This window comes from Arvicanthis niloticus, chromosome 11 (assembly GCF_011762505.2).
Source record: "Arvicanthis niloticus isolate mArvNil1 chromosome 11, mArvNil1.pat.X, whole genome shotgun sequence".
Taxonomy (NCBI): Eukaryota; Metazoa; Chordata; class Mammalia; order Rodentia; family Muridae; genus Arvicanthis; species Arvicanthis niloticus.
In genome coordinates, this window is record NC_047668.1 from 71,402,338 (window position 1) to 71,424,684 (window position 22,347).

The 22,347-nt window shown below is 40.4% G+C and overlaps 1 protein-coding gene across 2 annotated transcripts in view; it reads right to left on the reverse strand.

Moving 5' to 3' along the window:
- The window catches only part of Srbd1 (S1 RNA binding domain 1), a 178,517-nt gene that overhangs the window by 98,201 nt on the left and 57,969 nt on the right, over positions 1-22,347 (reverse strand). The gene's annotated exons all lie outside the window — the stretch shown is intronic.

Genomic DNA, 22,347 nt, shown 5'->3' on the forward strand with positions numbered 1-22,347 from the left:
CAGAGAGTATGAGAAGCGCTTATCATTTAAACCATCACATTGAACTGTAATTTACATTTCATAAACTTACTCATCTTAAGTAACGTTGTAGTGAATGTTCAATCATACAAAAATCCAAGTTCAGAATGCTCCTGTCTCAGACAGGTCCTCTGAAACTACATGTGGGTCCAGTTCTCATTTGTCAGCCCTGGCTCCCATTAATGTGCCTCCTCTACATGCTTGCGCGTTTGTACACTTCATATTAATGTAAGCATACAACGCTTGGCCTCTGGTGCCCATTAAATTCAATGTGCACGTTCTAGTGTCTCCTCTTACTGCTCAATATTTCTTTCATTGTTAGAAATAGAGCACATTTTAAAACTTCTGGGACTGGCTAGTTCTGCTTTTTCTGGTTTATTAATGCTACTACCACAACACTTTCACACTCTTGCACATGTAAGCCATACACTTCTCACCTCAAACATATTTCTCAGGAGTAGGAATGTTGGGCTGTAATCTTTAAATCACTTTTTAAGAAATCATCACGGTACAATGTATGACAGATTCATACCCTTGGTAATAGTTGTTTTTTGTTTTTACCAAAACCACTCTATTGGGTACAACAACAAAAACAACTACAACAGCAGCAGCAGCAGCAGCAGCAGCAGCAACTGCTACTATTGCTGCTACCCCCCAACTTCCTCCTCTTCCTCTTCCTCCTCCATTAAAATTCAATCTTTAGCACAGCTTGGTGGTACAAACCTGTAATTGTAACTGGGAAATTACTTGCGAGGGTGAGGTAGGAGAACCACAAGAGAAAGGCTAGCTTTACACAGTATGTTCCAGGCAAACCTGGGTCACCTAGTAAAATCTTCTCTCAACATACAATGTGAAAGCAGAGCTGGGCTATAGTTCAGTGGCAGAGCACCTGTATGTGGATGAGACTTAGGTTCATTCCCAGGACTGCTGGGAAAATTCATTATTTATTTTGAGTTGGCTTGCCTCTTAATTAATCAGTTTTAAACGTTCTTTATTCTAAATACAAATCCTTTAACAAATACACAATTTTTAGTTTGCCTTTTTATCTTCTTCAGAGTCTTGAAATACAAAAGTTTTTAAGTGTAATAAAGTCTGGGACTACACTTTGAGAAACATTGTTCTAAAGTTCAAAAGTGCAAAAACAAAAAAATAAAAACAAAACAAACCACTAACCACTTGAAAATGTGAGATCTCCCGCATTGCTGCAGACACAGCATTCACACCATGTGGGCATCTCACTCACAGCATCCTGCTATTTTGTCTTAGCAAAGCCTATTCATCCTAGTTTGCTTTCTGTTGCTGTGATAAACATAACCAAAAGCAACTTAGGGAGGAAAGAGTTTATGTTAACTTACAGACTGTAGCCCATCATCGAGGGAAGCCAAGGGAAGAACTTGGAGGCAGGGGCTTCAAGAAACCAAAGAACACTGCTTACAGGCTTCTGTCCCTGGATTGTTCAGAGATCTTCCTCACCGAGTCCAAGCCTATCTATCTCCCTAGGTACGGAACTGCCCACAATGCATTCATCAATCGTGCATCACTTAGCAGTTAAGAAAATGCCTCTGAGACATGCACACAGGCCAATGGGATACAGGCAATGTTTAGTTGAATCCCCTTTCCTTGGGTGTGTCCCATTTACCACTAATAATATTAATGTGTTATCATCCTAAATGGACCTTTGTAGGAAAAAGAAAGAATAAAACTTGCAACTCGTTTTAACTTATTACATAATGAACTGAGCTTCCGCTAGAACTTCAAATTTTGGAGACAGTGTTAACAATGAAAAATATGGATTTCTAACCCAATCATTGGTCAGTCATAGGACTTACTCTATTATTTAAGGTGTGCATCTACCAACTTTGTAGATTAATTGGAAGAAAGGCAACACACCACATAAAGATCACAAAGCTTATTATTTGAAGGGTACATTTCGTTAATATCGTGTGTGTGTGTGTGTGTGTGTGTGTGTGTGCGCGCGCGCGCGCGCATTGTGTTGCTGTTGTTGATGCTGTTGTTTAATTATACTGGCTTTCTTCACTTTGGGGCCTTTTAAAAATAATGTGCATGCCAAGACAACTCCTTGATGAAAGTCTGTAGGACCTTAAGTTAAAAGGAAACAAGAACAACAGCTCAGGCTCAGGCTTGTCTAGAGCCCTAACTTCAAATGGAGAAAATGTTCCAAGATGCATTTGATTCAGGTAGGAGTGGATTGTTTATCTCCAAGGTGAAACCCAAAATAATGTTTACTCTCGGATAATTCAAAAACGCAAATCCCAAAACGAAGACAGGATTCCATGAGTGTAGCTACTACATAAAACACACATTCTGGATTCTGTACAAGGTGTTACACTGGGAAGGATACAATTAAGAGACGAAGAAAGGCAGGTTAAAAAAATGATTTCTTTACATAACTCAGTTTTACCTAGCGAAAGAGCAAGGTTTTTATTACTAATGGTTTTATTACAAGGCTTCCACTGTAAAGTAATTTCAGGTATGTATCTTCTATTTGATGGCTCCTGTTAACATATAAGTTGTCTGTCTTTCGTGCTTTCTAGTTGCTAATGACTACTTCCCTTCTTCATCTTTGTAAGTCACCCTGCAATGAACAGGCCTGTTGAGCAGTAAGTATTCACTCTCCCTTTTCACTTAGTTACTGAGAGGCAGCTTTCCCAAGAGAAGCCATGGGTAACAGTCTCCCATGGAACACAGGCTCACCAGTGCTCTGGCTTTGGATGATTCAGTGTTTACACTACCTTCTCATCAACTTTTTTTTTTCCAACTGAAAGACTAAAGTCATAGAAGCATCTTTCCCAAATCACTTTGAGTTAGACTGTAGTTAAGTTAGATTTGAGATTCAATGTGAATGTAACTTAGGCAATAGTTTACTAAAATGAATATAGCCAATTATAATTCAGTCCTTAGTTTGCAAGGTAAGAATGAACACAGTAATAGCAGCAACAGCAATAGTCTTTTAAATTTTCACTCATACGCCCGAGTTTCTTCAATCCACTAAACATCAGTAGCTCAGAGGAACAAACTTAACTAAGTCATAACTTTTTCTGCCTTAACAACCAACTCCCAGGTCTTAAAACCCTAAATGGTAGAAGGAAAACAACAGAGGAAGAACAAGACTGGAACAGGAGCTTTCTCCTGGGTGACAATGTGAAGGCCACCAGGTACACATGGGATGGTGATCTGGTCACAGCAGTAGCCCAGCTCCAAAAGCTGCAGTCTCCACTTAGGCTTTTCATAAACATAAGAGAGGAGCAATGAAGGGAACTCTTGTGTGGACTCTTACTTAACAAAATATAGAAGTGATTATTAAAACACTTCCTTATCCAAACAGCATCTTTCCTGTCATACCAAGGAGGTGCGAGGGAGAATAAGAACACTTAAATGCAACAAAGTCTTACACACAGATTTTGTATATGCTCTCTCAGAACTAAGGAAAGTGTGCCACTCATCAATTTACCCACAATGCCCTCGGCCTCCTTCAGGGATGGGGAGGATGATTAGCTAGATACGTCTTCATCCTATCTGGAAATCCTGGCATTTTCCAGCAAGTACAGGTTCCAAATGGCAAGTGCCAGGATGCCTTAATGTCACATGTGGAGCTGGAGGGCAGAAAAACACAAGCAGCAGCAGCATGTGGTCACAGCTGAGCCATAGACACTGCTGGGAAAGAGAAGCCTAATAGTTAAACCAGCCCATGTCACTCTCGGAACAAGACTGTGGTACCAAGGCTTAGCTGCCCAGAGAAACATTCAACTGAAGACCCTTACCGAAAGGGGAAAGGGGTGAGCGCAACAGTACATGTACAGTCTGTCTGTATAACAACAGGGACCAGTGGATCCTTCGGGCAGATAGGAAGACAGTTCTTTAGTCTACAAGTGGGCACTGTTTTCTCACGGTCATCCTCTCCTATTCTAAAGTACATAATATAAATCTCCTACATTTACGGAATGCAACTACTGTCCCTTGACAAAGGGTCAGGTGAGAAGCGTGTCAGTGAGTAACTGTCATTTCCTGAGGGTCACAGGGCACACCTATACCCACTATAGCGGTTGTGGCATCTCTGGACAAGGACCACTGTTGCATTCGCAACCAAAAGGATTTAAGTAAGCACATGACTACATGCAGCTTTTTGAGAACACAGCAAAACCTACTCAGTCAAATGAATACCCTTTCATAGTCACAGCCTTCAAGCAAGTCTGTACCATAAACAACCACATCTTTGAAACAGAATCACACCAATATCATCTGAAATCAAGCAGTAAAACAAAGATTTAAAAAAAGAAAAAAAAAAAAAAAAAAGTCCTGCCTCTGGACTAGCACATATCCACCCAGGGCTCTCCTGGACGTCTTCCTCTATCATCTTCCCGAAACAAATCTGGCAAGATGCTCCCTCTGTTCCCCCTTTGATGGGATCTCAGACACTGTGGTAGTGCCAGGACTTTATCAAAAGCTGAAGGCACTGGGAACACATACATCATTTGCTCAGGGAGGAACATATACTACCAACTCACCAGGTCAAATCCATAAGAAACTAAACAGACGAGAAGCCACTCAGCTCAGCAGGACATGGCTAATGACACAGCCCACTCATGGGAAAAGTAAACTCAGTGCAACTTCGGGTTCTATACCCAACCAGGATCTACAAAGACCAGTACCTCAAATCCACCTGATGCACCTTACAAGACAAAGTGCGAATAGTCGGGGCTCTACTTGGATTGAGGTTAAAAATACTATTCATGTAAGCAGTCCCAGTGAAATGGCCTTATAAGGCGTCATGGTAGAGATGGTGTTCTAATTCTCATGGACTGTTTTTCTTCTCCGCTTCCACTTCTATGGCTGTATGTCTGATCTTTGTGCATTTACCATACATTTGCATCTATTTTTCTACAGATACAACTCAGCAAAGCTTCCATTGTTTAGTCTTGCTGTGTAAACAGCTGGGAAACATGGTTCTTCAACACTGGGCAATTATACAAGTATCTCTTACCTTCATACTTTCAGATCTTTTTCTAAGCTAATTAAAATAAATGGCACAGGAGCTGGAGAAAAGGCGCGGTGGATACATGTACTTGCTGTGCAAACAATAAAGATCCTGGTTCAAATCCTCAGCAGCTACATGTTAAAATGCCAGACATGGCCACATGTGCCTGCATCAGTGGCACTGAATGAGATTAAAGAAGGAGGTTGTGGGGGTTGAGGGGGGGGGGGGAGCAGGGCTCCAAGTTCAGTGAGACCTTGCCTCAGGGAATAAAGTAGACAGACACAAAGGAGAATAGTCTATAGCTTCTTCTGTCTTCCACACATGCAAGCAAAGGCACATACCTCTGCATGTACACAAAGCATAAACATTCACACATGACTAAAATAAAATACCAGGAAACAAAAACACCTGTTATTTATATTGATATAAATATTAAAAAGATACATATTCTATAGTACAAAATAAAATTATTAAATAAAATTGAACCTAAATAAACAGAATAAAAATAAATTTTTAAAGTAATTTCAGCATGTATTTTGCAGGTTTATATTACCATGTCTGCTGTCTTTCTTCCTACATCCTTTGCTGACTTAATTGATTCCAGATTTCCCAGAATTATATTTTTCTATTTTACACATTAAAATGTAAGGCTGTTCTTTTCATTCTTCCTCATGAACCTGGAGAAGAATCAGTTTGTGCTCATTACTGGAAAGATGAGTATGGGTTGAAAGCAAGGGGGATGCTGTCCACAGAAATGTTCACTGTTCAAGCCATGCAAATGACAAACACAGGAGGGGACAACTGTTGCCATTTCAACTGAAACATGAGTAGGAAAAAGATGAATCAGACTCAATAAAATCCCCAGTGCTGATGCAGGGTCATAGTGACAGCCCTCAGTGCTGATACAGGGTCATAGCGACAGCAATTAGTGCTGATGCAAGGTCATTGTGACACCCATCAGTGCTGATGCAGGGTCACTGTGACATCCATCAGTGCTGATACAAGTTATAGTGACACTCATATTCGTGCTGATGCAGGGTCATAGTGACAGTCAACAGTGCTGATGCAGGATCATAGTGACAATCAACAGTGCTGATGCAGCGTCATAGTGACATACACAGTGTTAATGCAGGTTATAGTGATACCCATCAGTGCTGATGCAGGGTCATAGTGATACATCAATGCTGATGCAGGGTCACCGTAACACCCATCAGTGCTGATGCAGGGTCATAGTGACATACACATCAGTTCTGATGCAGGGTCACTGTGACACCCATCAGTGCTGATGCAGGGTCACAGTAACAGCCATCAGTTTTTCAATTTACTTTAAAAGGCAGACAGACTAGGGTACAGCAATATCACTAGGCTAATGGCACTATAGCAAACTCCTGGTCAAACCAAGCTCAGAATGCTATGCTCCTTAAAGTCACTAAACATTTTTGGGAACAAAAATGTCCAGTCTCCTTCCAAGCTATCAGCATTTTCCAATCTTTTCTTGGCATTTCCTAGCAATCTTAAAACTTTATTTACTTGGACCTGATTTTTAGCAAATAAATTTTATCTATAATTCTCAATGCTAAGATAAAATCATAAAGTGGCAAGAGAGAAATGCAAGTGGGGCCATGACCAACAAGAGAGGTAAACATGTTGCTGTCCAATCTTATATATTTACCTGTCCTTTCTGAATTTCCTGCTCCGAATAGTTAAAATATATGGAAAATAGACAGTCACAGAACTTTTGTGTTTGTGTGTATGTATATATATATATACACATATATACATATATGTGTATATATATATATACATATTATATATAGCAGAGAAAGGTATATATTTTTGAAATTAAGAACAAAGATTAAAATACTACAAATTTCTGAAATTAAGATAAGTTTTCAAAGGTAAGGGAAGAAAAATTCCAGCCTACTGTGATGTAAAAAGAAAACCTGCAATATAATCTGATCCTCAAGAATTTAAACTGCAGACTTCCTGAGCCCCCAAGCTGAGGAGTGCTCTAGCAGCACAAGGGCAGTGAGAACTTGTGAGATTATTTTATTTCTCCTAAATCTGATTTTTGCATGAGTCTCCATTCCAAAGTAAATTTTATACAACTTGATGTCTCAAAAACATGACATTTTATAACCATGGACTCCCATGATTTTTTCTTTGCTAATTTCAAGTTTTCTAACTCATTTTTTTTAGAAATGTAAGTAATGCTACAAACTTTTAAGATATTAAAATACTTATAGTCATATTCCAAGAGTTTTCATTTGCAAATTAAAAAAAAAGAATATAAACCCAACTCCATGTTACCTTGCTAATGTTAACTTTCTTCATTGCAGAAAAATTTGAATAGTGGCATTTTTATGAACAATTTTAAACAGTAGATTGTGAAATATAATTTAAAAGTGACTCTTTTAAGTTATTTATATCCCAGGTCTTCATGGAAAAGTAGGACAATCAATAGTCATAGATATGCCACAAAGTCAACCAAATATGTTAGCCCTTCCTCCAAAGAGAAAGAAAAGAAGAGCAGATACTAAGGAGGAAAGGAGGGAGAGAGGAAAGAAGAATCCACTAAAAATTTTGAACCTTGGCTGGAGAGATGGCTCAGAGGTTAAGAGCACTGGCTGCTCCTCTAGAGGTCTCAGGTTCAATTTCAGCAGCCACCTGTCAGCTCACACTCTGTAACTCTAGTTCAGGGGATCCAAGGCCCACTTCTGGCTTCTGCGGGCACCGAATACATGTGGTGCACAGATAGGCATCAAGCAAGCCATCCATATACATAAAATAAAAATGAATAAATCTTAAGAAATTAACCATGATATATTAAAATAAAAGCTAATGTTTTCTAATGGAAACAATGGTTGGTCAACACCGGACAGTCCACCCATCATCTTCTGTTCATCTCACTCATAGAGAACATTTTGGAAAGGCAGTAAATATTCTGAGTGTTTTCTGCACACAGAATAAATTACAGTCATCATTGGTGGATCTGAGAGTTTTTCATTTCTAATCAACTAGACAAGAAACAAAATGTGACATATGAGGAATGTGCAGAGACAGAAAACGTGTGTCTACTCTGTAGCTGCCTCAAGGTTTAACTTCATTGTTTTCCGTATGAACTCACAGAAACACACACAGTAATCTGTTGCTGAAATTAATCTACTTTACCATTTTCAAGTGGAGGATGTTAAAAGTACTATTTTAAGAAGAGCATCGGCCAAGCTGCCTCCTGGGCAGAGTACCTGCTCACATGGGGCACTAGGCTCCAGCCTTGCCCTACAAAAAGCTTTAAAAACATACGCTATAACACACAGAAAACAGGACATAAATTTTATATGCTGTATATACATCAACTTACTGTCCTTCTGCAAAACTTTCATCACAAAGAATTTAATGCATTGTCTGTTCCACCTATAGTCTAGTATCAACAGAAAAATGTCCTGCAATGTAAATCTTTGAGCGAGCACCTACACAAAAGCTGGCCAAGCAGCTGGGACTTGCCTATGGAGTGGCTCACAGCAACTTTCAAAAGGCAGTTCCCACACTGGTTCAGTCATGACTAGAGAAGCCTCCATTTCAGGCATGTGTCTAATTCGTTCCCTGAATTGTTTCTTGTCAAATTAAAATGTCAAAAATTATTCTATCAAATGTTGTCCCTAAGGAATCTAAGCTCAATCCAAAGAGCAGCTACCAATTAGCAAAGATGGGCTTCTGAAGGGGGGGGGGGTGCATTTCTTTCAGTATGTGAAATTAGCAGGGTCCAAAAAGGAAAGTTTCATCTCAGCAGTTAGTTTAAGTGCTACTGATAGCTATAATCACACGCAGGCTGCAATTCCCACTGAAAGGCTTTTCAAATGAACAAACACAAAAAGAAAGGAGAAACACAAGTGTTTTCATGGTGAATGGCTGCCTAGGATCACGGCTCTGTCAGAAGCCAAGGCTAGAGACTCAAATATGCCTGAGTACTGTGAACTAGCAAACCCAAGTCAAACGAAACCTCATTCACTCTTCTGACAAGGTCAGTGCACCTATCCCTTAGCACAATAACCAATTTAAATTTCAAGTTAGGGAAGGGGCTGGGAGAAAATAAAATCTGCCACAGGTCATTTAATGTTCTCTGCTGCCTTGGATGAACACATACATTCCTGTAAGAAAAGCATTTCCTCCTCCTCCTTGCCTTGTTTTACAAAAGCTTCTCAGAACTCAGACTACAGAGCTGAAGTGTGCACTTGTTTGCAGGATACTGTGCAGACTGGATACACACTCCCTAGAGGTCAACTTACTCATGGGGCAGAGTGAGCTTTTATGGTGCATTTATAATTTATTCACGTAAGTACTGGGGAAAAAAAATCTATGACTATTCACAATCTTCCCCAACAATGCTCTAAAAAATTATTTCTAAGGCTAGAAAGACAAGCATTAGACAAAACATAAGACTCTTAGAATAAGACTTTATATGAAGCATGCTCAAGTGATATCTAACTAATGATTTAGCAAAAAACATCTGATGCACTATGCCAGATAATTAAAGTGGCCCTTACTGTTGCAAGGGATGGGGTTAATAGCAAAAACCCAAGGGTATACACTCCTGGGCATATATCCCTTCCACATTTTCCACAAAAAGTCCCTTGACTTGAATTATCAAACACTTTTCTGTACTGATGTCTTTTAAGGTCTCTTTCCAGGTAGCAGATTTCCCGGTTCTGTGGCTCAAGCGATGACAAACAGACTATTCGCCATTCAATCTACTTACCTCATCAAGACTTTGAGAACTCAGTTATGTAAAAAATTATTTTCAACAGCCACCTTCAATTACAAACGTTTGCAGTGATCACAGACTTCAATGCCAATCTCCTTTCATGTTTAAATACCCACACAAGGGCTCTTTGAGGTGCACAGCGTGGTGTTTCCTGTTTTTTCTTACCCAGCAAAGAGCCTGAGCTGCACTGCCATATCCAACTCTGGCAGGACAGCTTCATGTCCCACAGCCTTGACAAAGGTTCTCTTGGTTAGGACATGGCTTTCCTGAGCAATTTTCTAATCTGACGACTATTTAAAGAAAACATTTTAATGGGATTTACCCCATTTTTCCAGTTTTCGACCTACAAAACATACGTTTTTGGTTTACCTTCATTTGCATGACCTGCATGTATTCAGAGTCTTCCCACTGAAGCAATTCTAGGTGCAGAATGTTCAGTCTAGTGTGAGGAAGGAAGGGTAACTATCACCTCTGCAAAGACAAGCCAATCGGCATCTATGAAGGAGAATCTCACCAACATCAAAGTTTTACTTATTTGAAAACAAACAATATTTTAAAAATTTAAAGAACAACTTGTTTCTGACACACTAAACCCAGCGATTTTTACGCCAATGTGTACTGAGTTCTTTGCTATTTCTGTAGGTTAACAGAGACTTTGGACTCAAAGATAAAGCTTCCCTTTTATATGTGGGTAGATTCAGGAAAATCTATTTTTCCTAAGTATTTTCGTAACTCAAGTTTCCTTCTCAATGCATATTATATGCAACATGGAAACTAACCAAGTATCTGAGTACAAAGTAAAATCTTTACAATGCAAAGGAATCATTGGTAAAGGAAATGCTTGCCTCTCCTTTTATAAGCTTTTAACTTCAGCATATCTATTCAGACTGTATGTAAGTGAACAATACCTTTCCTTATTCCTATATCATATTTATGCTAATCATGGAAACACAAGTCCTTCATGTTCGGTTGGGGGAAAGAAAGAGAGCTTACACCTTAAGCTAAATGTACCTTCTGTTGAGAAGTGAGAAGCAGTACAAGCCCCATGCTGAGGGCCAGCCAAGCACACAGCCAGGCTCACAGGCTGCCACCACAGCACAACCCAGCTCAGGAAGCACACCCGGAAAGGCAGCAGTCAAGCTCCCCTTTCAGATGTCATCCTTGCAGGTCATGCACTATTGGTAACACTCAGCCTCTGTTCCAGCAGAACCATGCCCACAGGACAGACAGCACACCAGATGTGCTGGACAGACTTCCCATTTCTTACCCTGCTTTCTTCATCATGTAATGGAATATCAGTCCACAGGTAATTCTCAGTGACTATTTCTATGACATTGACTAAGACCACAGGCTCACAAACTGTCAGAAGATAATGACATGACACATAAACCTGTCATATACTAAGATGACAATCACTCTGGAAGATTCACTCACTCAGAATATACCTTAAAAATCAAACAAACAAAAACCTGACCGGTTAATGAAATCACCAGTTTCAAATAGCACAGAAACAAATTAGGTTCATTTTGAACTCCAAAATGTTAAAGAGGATGAAAGATTCAGAGAAGGCATTACATTTTACAACTTTAATAAAGTTTTAAAATTATTTAAAAGATTTCAGGACACACAGTCCCAGGTCCCTTCCAGAGGAGAAGCTGGAATAGGTCTGCAGGCACTGTGGCTGTCACACTATAAATACGGTAAGAAAATTTCCTAATGCTCAGAAACATATAAACCCGTCTGTTCTCATTCACAAGTTTCTTTTTGTTTCTTTCCAAACCCTCTGACTGCTGCTCCACACCTGAATGTGAAGGAGAGGAAGCCGAAGGGTGCACAGAAACAAAAAGGATATAGAAGCTGGCCTCCAGTCTCCCTTCCTCCGATTCTTTAAGAACTGAACGTGAAGAGGTACAGAGGTGCTCCACGAGCAGCACTGCACTAAATAAAGTCTGATTAAACATTTATAAAATCAACCTTTATTCACATCTAAGCACATCATGGTAGAAGTTAGTTAGATCACATGACTTATTATTCAGTAAAAATGCTCAAGTATAAACTATAATATCAACAAAGGGCAAGATTTCTGATTCTTTTTTAAAACCTTAACAACCTGAATTTATAACCAAAGAAACAAACTGCCTGAGACTCTTACATTATCAGACATGTGCTTGTAATCCCAGCATTTAGGAGAATCATCAGCCAACGTGGGCCATTTGGAAATGCCGTCTCAAATACCAAGTTAAGAAAGAGACCACATTCTAAAAGTGGTGAAGTAGTGAAAATAAGAGAGAAAGAGTGCGCTGTGTGGAAGGGTGAGCTGTGGAAGGGTGAGCTGTGGAAGGGTGAGCTGTGTGGAAGGGTGAGCTGTGTGGAAGGGTGAGCTGTGTGGAAGGGTGAGCTGTGGAAGGGTGAGCTGTGGAAGGGTGAGCTGTGTGGAAGGGTGAGCTGTGGAAGGGTGAGCTGTGTGGAAGGGTGAGCTGTGTGGAAGGGTGAGCTGTGTGGAAGGGTGAGCTGTGGAAGGGTGAGCTGTGGAAGGGTGAGCTGTGTGGAAGGGTGAGCTGTGGAAGGGTGAGCTGTGGAAGGGTGAGCTGTGTGGAAGGGTGAGCTGTGTGGAAGGGTGAGCTGTGTGGAAGGGTGAGCTGTGTAAGGGTGAGCTGTGTGGAAGGGTGAGCTGTGGAAGGGTGAGCTGTGGAAGGGTGAGCTGTGGAAGGGTGAGCTGTGTGGAAGGGTGAGCTGTGTGGAAGGGTGAGCTGTGTGGAAGGGTGAGCTGTGTGGAAGGGTGAGCTGTGTGGAAGGGTGAGCTGTGTGGAAGGGTGAGCTGTGGAAGGGTGAGCTGTGGAAGGGTGAGCTGTGTGGAAGGGTGAGCTGTGTGGAAGGGTGAGCTGTGTGGAAGGGTGAGCTGTGTGGAAGGGTGAGCTGTGTGGAAGGGTGAGCTGTGTGGAAGGGTGAGCTGTGTGGAAGGGTGAGCTGTGGAAGGGTGAGCTGTGGAAGGGTGAGCTGTGTGGAAGGGTGAGCTGTGTGGAAGGGTGAGCTGTGTGGAAGGGTGAGCTGTGTGGAAGGGTGAGCTGTGTGGAAGGGTGAGCTGTGGAAGGGTGAGCTGTGGAAGGGTGAGCTGTGTGGAAGGGTGAGCTGTGGAAGGGTGAGCTGTGTGGAAGGGTGAGCTGTGTGGAAGGGTGAGCTGTGGAAGGGTGAGCTGTGTGGAAGGGTGAGCTGTGGAAGGGTGAGCTGTGTGGAAGGGTGAGCTGTGTGGAAGGGTGAGCTGTGTGGAAGGGTGAGCTGTGTGGAAGGGTGAGCTGTGTGGAAGGGTGAGCTGTGTGGAAGGGTGAGCTGTGTGGAAGGGTGAGCTGTGTGGAAGGGTGAGCTGTGTGGAAGGGTGAGCTGTGGAAGGGTGAGCTGTGGAAGGGTGAGCTGTGTGGAAGGGTGAGCTGTGTGGAAGGGTGAGCTGTGTGGAAGGGTGAGCTGTGGAAGGGTGAGCTGTGTGGAAGGGTGAGCTGTGTGGAAGGGTGAGCTGTGGAAGGGTGAGCTGTGTGGAAGGGTGAGCTGTGTGGAAGGGTGAGCTGTGGAAGGGTGAGCTGTGTGGAAGGGTGGGCCTCTCAACAACAAACAGGCCTTTCCCTCTTGTATCTCACCACTGACATAATAGGTAAGTGTGGGACCAAAGTAAACTCTGTGAAGAAAACACAAACGATATGAAAGCTCATGTAAATACTGTGAGATTTCTAAGTTACCTCTACACAGAAAAGTCACTGCTAACCATGAAGAAGAAACACCACCATCACCACCTCCACTACCTCAACCACCACCAATACCACCACCACCTCTACCACCTCTGCCACCACAAAGAGGCAGGTCATGAACTCATCTTCTCACAATCACCACTGCTAAATAGCTGTGGCATGGCCATCCCCAAAGACAAATTCTAAAGGGAGTCCTTGGGAATACCTGTGATCTTCTTCTATGACCCTGGACCTGTCCTTGAAGTCTGTCATCTTTTCTATCCCACATAAAAGACTCCTAGCCAAGCATTCAGTCTTGACTTTAAACCCAGTGAAAACATCTCCAATGAGCTCATTTCAAAGTACTGGGTGCCTATTAGGGTCATTTCAAGAATAGTATTTGAGGATTAAATTATTGAATATAAAAATTGGATGAAGGATTAAATGGAGAATCATTCATTCTTAAAAAGGGGACAAAATGAACATTCCAGATATATAAATAAGAATACACGATAGTACACTACTATTTTTCAAAAAACAATATTAAAGATAACTAGCAATTGGTTTTATTCTGATTGGCAAAATCATGTGCTTAACTCTGTCAAAAAGTCCACATTAGGAAAATTAACCACAAAATAAACATAATAAAATGCTGCTCACAGATTCTTAAAATATTATGTATAACAAAATGGTGAAGAAAAAGATAACTACTACTAATATCAAGTTATATAGCAAACACACCAGCAGAACAGAGGCAAATCTAGAATCCAGTCCACCAATGTAATAATGATTATTACTCCTGAATGGTGGGATACATATTAAATTTCTGTAGTGTTTGCTGGACTATTATCTATTTTTCAAACTACCTGCAGGGGCCCATATTTCCTCAAAAGCAATAATAATATCCTTATTTTCTTAGTAAAGTCCATAGGTATAACATTCTAATTTCACCAAAACAAGCATTGTTTTTAAAATGATAAATAACATACACACACACACAAAACCTGACAGAAATTACAAAGTGGTTTTGAAGGAAAAGCCATTTTGCAAATATAAATGCAAAACAAAATACCCTAGTACCCACAAGCCCTGATTATGTAGAATATACTTAGTTATTAAATACTAAAGTGAGTTAGCATGGGCTAGGCAACTGCTCTATCCCTGGAGACACACCAGTGAACACATGACCAAATGCCCCTTTCATCAATAGAACTCTCCATGCTAGTTTGTATTTAGTCATCCTAAGTTTTGAGTACAAAACCCAACAGTTAAAAGCTGTGTGCAGCCTGCTAGTAACATTTTACTGCAGCAGCAGAAAAGCTCAAACTCACAGACAATGAGCTCTCCAGAAAGGTTGGGGGATCCATAAGTCATAAATGTCTCTAGCCCACCAAAACTCAGTAGTAGTGAATATTATTTAAATATTTTATTAAGTCCATTCAGACATCATTAAGCCCTATTTCCCCCATTGATTTGCCATGGTAACTCTAACTTTTTAATAGTTAGCTCTGTCTTGACGTCTATTTTATTTACTAACTGCTACTATTTCTGTGAGTGTTTATATTGCTTTGTGATATACTTTCGTAATTTCAATTTTTCTAAGATTCAACTTTCTCTTTAGTGAGAACTTTCACTAAGGAATGCTGTTGTGAGAGGCCAGTCTAAATAACAAGTAGGTTACAGTACAGTAACTCAGCAAGAAAAGCTGCTCCATCCCTCAGAAGAGATGAAAGCTACTCCAGAGCAGAGGGGCTGCTGCGACAGGCTTTGAGCAAGTCTATGGCCTAGCCTCCCTGCATTGATTTGTCAGAAATCGCCTGCTGACTCAAAGGCAAACTTCACCCTCAACTGAGTCTTTGAATACAGATAGAATTTCAGGAATAATTTGGCTGATCTTATTTTAACATTTTTATTATGAGAGTAATCTATGATAAAAATTTATGTCTAGACGATTCTAAAAGCTCTTGGTGATGAGAAAGTACAATGACACTTTAATAGGCAGGGCTTTAATAGTTGTATAAATATGGCGTGTCTTGATTAACTGTGTCTCAGACTCACTGAAATGGATTAATTTATTTAGCCTCCAGAATAATCCTATTAGTATTGTTATCATCTCTATTTTTACAACTCAGAAAACTAATGGTTAGATCATTTACCCAGGGATACAAAACTAGCAAACTATCAAAGCTGGCTTGGAATGCGAACCTCACCTGTCTCTACTGTACCTCTTTGTTCATTAGCTTAGCCCACACTGTCTCTTCAAAGAGCTTCCCGAGCATCTAAGCAATTATCACCATTATCACCCCTCAATTTACCTGAACATTGCTGTCTGAGATAATCTTAAGAGAGGTGATTCAACGAACATGATGAAGCCACGTGTGGCCTGTTATAGCAACACTGACTGGGAGGGGAGAGCCAAGCAGTAGAGGACCAGGAATTCAAGTATAGCCTCGGCTACATAACAAACTAGTGGCCAGCATGAAACCCTACGTCAAAAAACAAACAGGCAATGTGGTTTTATCCAGTAATGTGGAGCTAGAAAGGTAGCTGCTGCAGTCAGTTGCTTGCTTTGGGAAAGAGAATAAAAGAGAGGCTGGCAGAGGTTCAGGGCCTCAGGCCACACCTTTCATTTCTGTAATCCATAGCGCCTTGCTGGGAACCAGAGGGAAGCATAAAGTAGTAATCTTCCACTTTACACTTCTACAAAATGTCCAGGCTTTCTTAGGAATCAAACAAGGAAACAGCCTCTTTGTGTTGAGGATGGACTGTAAAGAGATAGTTTGGAAAGGCATGGACCATAAGAAATGCCCTGACAGTTTTCTATATAAAGAAGTTGGCTGGCTACAGTCAAAGAAGTAGGCCTAAACGCAAGTGCCTTTGTGACTTAATTCATTTACATTAATAAGCCAACAAGTTACAAACAGTGAAAGTGAGCTTTTAAAAAATCTATAGTTGCCATTTTATAATTTTCTCCAGAAAAAAACAGCAGATTTGACTTTATCTATCTAAGGCTTGAAGAGGAAGCAGAGGTGGCAGCAGCCACGGAAAGCACAAAGAGAGACAAGAGTTTCTGATCTGTGATGCTTGCAAGGCTCCAGCGCTGGCATTGCAGGGTTACACAAGGTATATTTGATTAAGTATGATTTCCCTGTCCCCTAACTCTCAAGGTTAATTCATTCATATGCATTTCTTTACACATATTGAACATATTTATCTTATTAAGTCTAGTATTTGATGGGTCAAAAGAAAATCTGGGAGCTCTGGAGAGAAGGGTAGGCACTTAACAGCACACAGCATTCTTACAAAGAAGCCAAGCTCAGTTCCCAGCACCAAGTTGTAGCCTCCTGACTACCTGGAACTCCAGCTCCAGAGGATCTTATCCTCCTAGCCTTCTAGGTCCTGCATTCACACATACATTCCCAACCTAGAATACATATACATAGTGTATGAAATATTAAATCATTTTTAAAAGAAAGTTTTGTAATTCTATTGGTTGAACTATACACATTAATGTGAGTTAAAAAAAAAAAACTACCTGTTTTGGCTGGTAATACGACTCAGTGGGTAAAGTACTTGTCAACACACACACACACCTACTTCTTCATTTTTCTCAAATTTTAACTTTGGATTCAACATTTCTCCTTCTCAAGAGGACAGAATTTTCTCTGCTGCATGGTGGTAGACCCCTCTCCTAACTATATTAACTATATTAACTCAAGCTTAAATATGAAGAAAATACAAAGAGATGACCTGATCAAATCCAAAAAATAATTAATTAAATGACAGAGTAGAATCAGACTTAGGCAGACTAGATGCAAAAGGGACACCCTTAAGAACAAAACGGCAATATTTTCTCATATGTACAAAGGGTCTTTTTCAGCTAGCAAAGCAAAACCCCAAAGCTAATGTATTCAGTAGTAAAAGATTGGAATATTACCCCTGATATTGGAACAAGTTGAGAATTCCTGTTATTGCACTGGGAATTCAAGCCAAGGCAACTGGTTAAGAAAAAGAAAAGACATACACACTGGAATAGAACTGAAACTATCTCTATGGGCAGATGTCATGATTTTGTATAAACAAAGACAAAGGAGGGCTGGGGAGATGATTCAGTGAGCAAAGTAGAAGCCTCAACACCCACGTGTGGGGCTTGCCGGTGATCCCAGAGCTTGGCAAGTGAAGACAAGGGGCCCTTAGAACAAGACCAACCATATCACTGAGCTCTGAGTTCAAGGGAGACCCTACTGCAGTGTATAAAGTCAACAGTGATGAAGAAAATAGCACTCAGTGCCATCCTCCAGCCTCCACACAGCAAAACACAAGTGTGGTGCCCACACACATTCAAATGAACCCCAAATACACATACACTTACATGCATATACACACAAAATTAAAAACTCAAATTTTTAGAAAAAGGAAATCCAAAGAAATAGTATACACATATATATGTACGTGTGTATGTGTGTGTGTATACATTCAGCAAGACTGCAAGATAATCAGTTATTAAAAAACCAATTGTATTTCTACATGCTTGCAAAAAAAAAATCCAAAAATAAAATTTAAAATATTTCACTTATAACAGCATCAAAAATAGCAAAACATTTAAGAGTAACTTTAATATAAAAAGTAAAAAACATATACTCTAAAACCACCAAACATTATTAAAATATCCCATGCTCACAGAACCTGCACTAGAGCAAAGCACTCAGCTCACAGTCAGGAAACAGAGGGGAGAAGAGATGAGATCCCACAATCCCCTTCAAAGGCAGACTACAGACTCCCAACAAGGCCCCACCTCCCAAAGCTTTCACCATTTGCTGAGGTATCCACTGGGACTACAGCTTTGACATGTAGAGCTTTAGCAGACATGCATCATAGCAGCAATGGCTTAGAGTGGGCAAAAGGAGGAGCAGGGATCAGGAGGGAGTGATGGCAAAGTATACAGGACTCTTTTTAGGATAATCAAATGCTTTCTAAATTGAGTGTGGTGACAACTGCATTGTTTGTGAATGTATTAGAAACATTGACTTGTATACTTCAAATGGAAGAACTATAAGTGTGTTTTTATCTCAATAAACTATTATTTAGAAAAATAAACAAATAATGTCAGCCTTCAAAAAACAATATCAAAAGTGACTCAAATCTCCATCAACACTAATATAGAAAGATATGTTATAACTGTGCAAGACAGCCCCAAAAGTGAACAAATCACAGATCCATGTATAGACACAAGGCATTATTAAAAATGTAAAATTATCTCCAAAAAGAAAATGAAAGTCCTATAATATTACATGCAACAGGGTTCTATTTTAAAAGGGAACCATCATGCAAAAATAACAAAGGAATCATTAGCACAGAACACGGGGGTAGAAATATCTGTATGACAGATGGGAACATGAAGCAAGACAGACAAAGGAGCTTCCAATGGGCTGATATTTCATCTTAAACTAAGTGTTGGGTACACAGCTCATTGAATGCCAGTGTCCCCATTATTTCAGTGACTTCTTTTAAGACAGGGTAAAAGATAGCTCAGGCTGACAGCTCTGCAGCTGAAGATGACTATGAACTTCTGGCCTTCCTGCTTCCATCTCCTCAGTGATGAATCTCAGGCAAATGCCAGCATGCCCAGTTTATATGGTACTGAGGAGTCCATACTTCAGTACCTTATGTGTTCTAGGCAGACATTCCCCAGAACCTCTATGGCATTTTCAATACACTTTAAAATTTATAAATTTAACCTAGAAAGCGTACCATTTAGGTCTTTTGCATTTGTCAAAGACTTTGAAAAATGTCTTTACTAAAAGGTTTTGTGTGTGTGTGTGTGTGTATGTGTGTGTGTGTGTACATACAATATACACAGGCAACAGAGGGAAGTTGGTAGCTTAAATAAATTCAAACCTAAGACTGCCAAGTTGGACAAAACAGTTACTATTCTGAAAGGATGAATGATACAGACCCACTGGTTATAAATGATCCTCCAAGCTAATACCATGTATCAGGTGTAGCATAAATGAAGCATCTCAGAAAAGCATATACAAAGCTTTGGGGGAATTTGGAGGAGGTAAGTTTAATTCCAACCTGAAATCCTTTAGAGAATTTCATGGGGGATGGAGTGGACCAGAGGCTCTGGAGACTCTGGTAAGATTGCCATAGGGAAGACTAAAGAAAGGGCATACCAAGAAAAAACAGTGGGACAATAATCTACACTACACATTTGGTCAAAAAACAATAGCAATTCATAGTTGTTGACCATACTACATACCAAGAACTATTCTGAGTATAACACCTTACTTATTTTAATCTTCAAAAACAAAAAAAATCCTACAAAATAGGTCATCTTACTGTCTCCATTTCAAAGACGAGATCTGGATGACTGAGTACCGAACATCATTGCAGTGGAGAAGAGAAGACTATGAAGAGAAGAGAATCAGCAGACAAGACACCACCCGTGGATGAGGGAAATGCTTACATGCACATAACTTCAGTAGTGAGGGAGCAGAGCAAGAGTGCAGACAAAGCATGCTAACCAAAAAGTCACACTATGCCGAAGGGCAGGAGGGCAGTCTGAGCTACAGAGCCATGCTGTCTCTAGAGGGTGAGCATAGGGGCATGGAGCTACTAAGCTGGAATTCAGGCACTGCTGCAGAAGTAAAGTGAAGTGCGCACTGGACAAGGTGTACTCACTCTGCATGTCCTCCAGCCTAGCACAGACTGAGGTTCCCAATAAGTGGATGAGTAGATGGAGTTTGATAGTCAAAAGAGAAGTCAGTTATCTATTCTACCCAGAAGACTCCCGAATACACTAGCAAAGACTCCAGAATACACTGGTGACCCTGCAGTGCATCCCGAGCATTCACCTATGCTCAGAAATTCCAAGGAAACACTTCAGTTCTGACATGCCAGAAACTTCTAGCAGGATATGGAATTCAAGAATAGAGATACATTGTACATTTCCCACCAAGCACTAAGGAAAAGTAAGCAGAGAAAGCAGGGAGGTACTAATGTGGATGAAGATGAGTAGAGGTAAATCAAAGCTGCAAGATCTAAGATCTGAGACATTGCAGAAGCATCCCTTAGACATCCCCAGGTGAGCTGTCTTTATCTTCTTCTTAGGGTCTCTCTGTCTAGACTCAGGAATGAGAAAATGTCAATCCTTGATCTGAAAAGTTGAGGAAAGGTCCCTAGAATAATCTTCATGAGGAAAAAGCAAGTCCCAGAATATTACATGCAACAGGGTTCTATCTTCAAAAAGGAGCCATCAGCAAAATAACAAAGGAATCACTAACACAGAGTGTGTGTGTGTGTGTGTGTGTGTGTGTGTGTGTGTGTGTGAGAGAGAGAGAGGGGGGGGGAGGGAAGAGAGAGAGAGAGAAAGAGAGAGAGACAGAAAGAGACGGAGAGAGAGACAGAGAAAAGAGAGAGATCTGTAAGAAAGATGGAAAACATTATAAGCCTTTCTGTACCCAGCTAAATTCTTCTAAATAAAAAACACTCGGTTTTTAGCTTAGATTTTAATTATTGCTTTTCCCACTAAAATGTAAAATATCTAAAAAGCAGCACCTCTTAGTGAGAATGAGATGTAAGAAGGTCTCAAAAGGCTTGAAAGGTACAGAACCCCCAAAGGAGAAGAGATAAGGACACCAGGCATTCTTTCTTGTGTAAAACTAGTGAATTCCAATTTAAAAAACAGCCCAGGACCCTAAAGAAAGGGGAGTCTCTGAATGCTCCACTTAGAAGCTATGGTTCAAACAGGGATGGAGCATTCCATAAGTATGTCTGAAGATTTACAGAACACAAAGTTTTGGCAATGCCAACATCTGCAGTCTAAGTTGGAAATACCTCAAATAACATTACTGAAATCGACTTAACATACCAAGTAGAAAACAGCAATTTTAATGTAGTCGGCACCAACATGGTTTCAAAAAATAGAACTACTTAATTTAAACCTGTAACGCATTAAGAGAGAAGTCTATCAATGTTCTTATGGTTCTTTATAGCCCTCAGACTCATGCAAATCGCTAAGCTGAAAGGAGAAACGAAAATATTTAAAGAGCCATAATAATTTTAGGTAATCAAGGCAACTAGATGTGACGAGCGTTTAGTTGTGCACTTGCCAGGATCGTATAGCACAGCAGCATGTGTCTGTGAAGGCATCACTGAGGACTGGCTACATGGATGTGGGCAGCAGCAGGAAAGGAATCGAAACTGAATACAAAGGGGAAAAGTCAAAGGCCAGATGGGCATGAGCATTGGTCTCCCTCCACCTGACTGTGGACTGACTGCGTGTTACCAGTCACCTTATATGTCAACATCCATGCCTTCCAACTGCCATGGTGGGCCCTAGCTCCTCAGACCAAGAGTTAAAATAACCTTCCTCCCTTAAATTCTCTTCTGTCAGCTCTATGATAACAGTGTAGAGAAAAGCACCTAAGACACCAATATGATATATGAGTCAGTCTTTTGATATAGTGATAACTGCCAAGCTGGTGGCTCATTTGCAAGTTCAAACTGCTTACTACCAAGCAGACAATAAATATCACTTCCTGATCCTTGATTATAGTAACACTTGTCAATCCATAATAACTTGCAGTTAGAATGTTTGAATAACAACATACATGATACTGGGATGAATTTATGTGCTTTAACTATGTTGATCCTCAATAAGGTAGGATACACAAAACCCCCAGAATCTTGAATAGCAACAAAAAGAAAAAAGTGCTTTCTAAGATAAACTGATTCACTGTCTGTGACCATAATAAGCCAGAAACCTGCTGTGAGGCATGATGCCACACATCAATAGTGCAGTACTCTGAAAGCTAAAGGGACATAACTGTGTTTGAGGCCAGCCTACATGT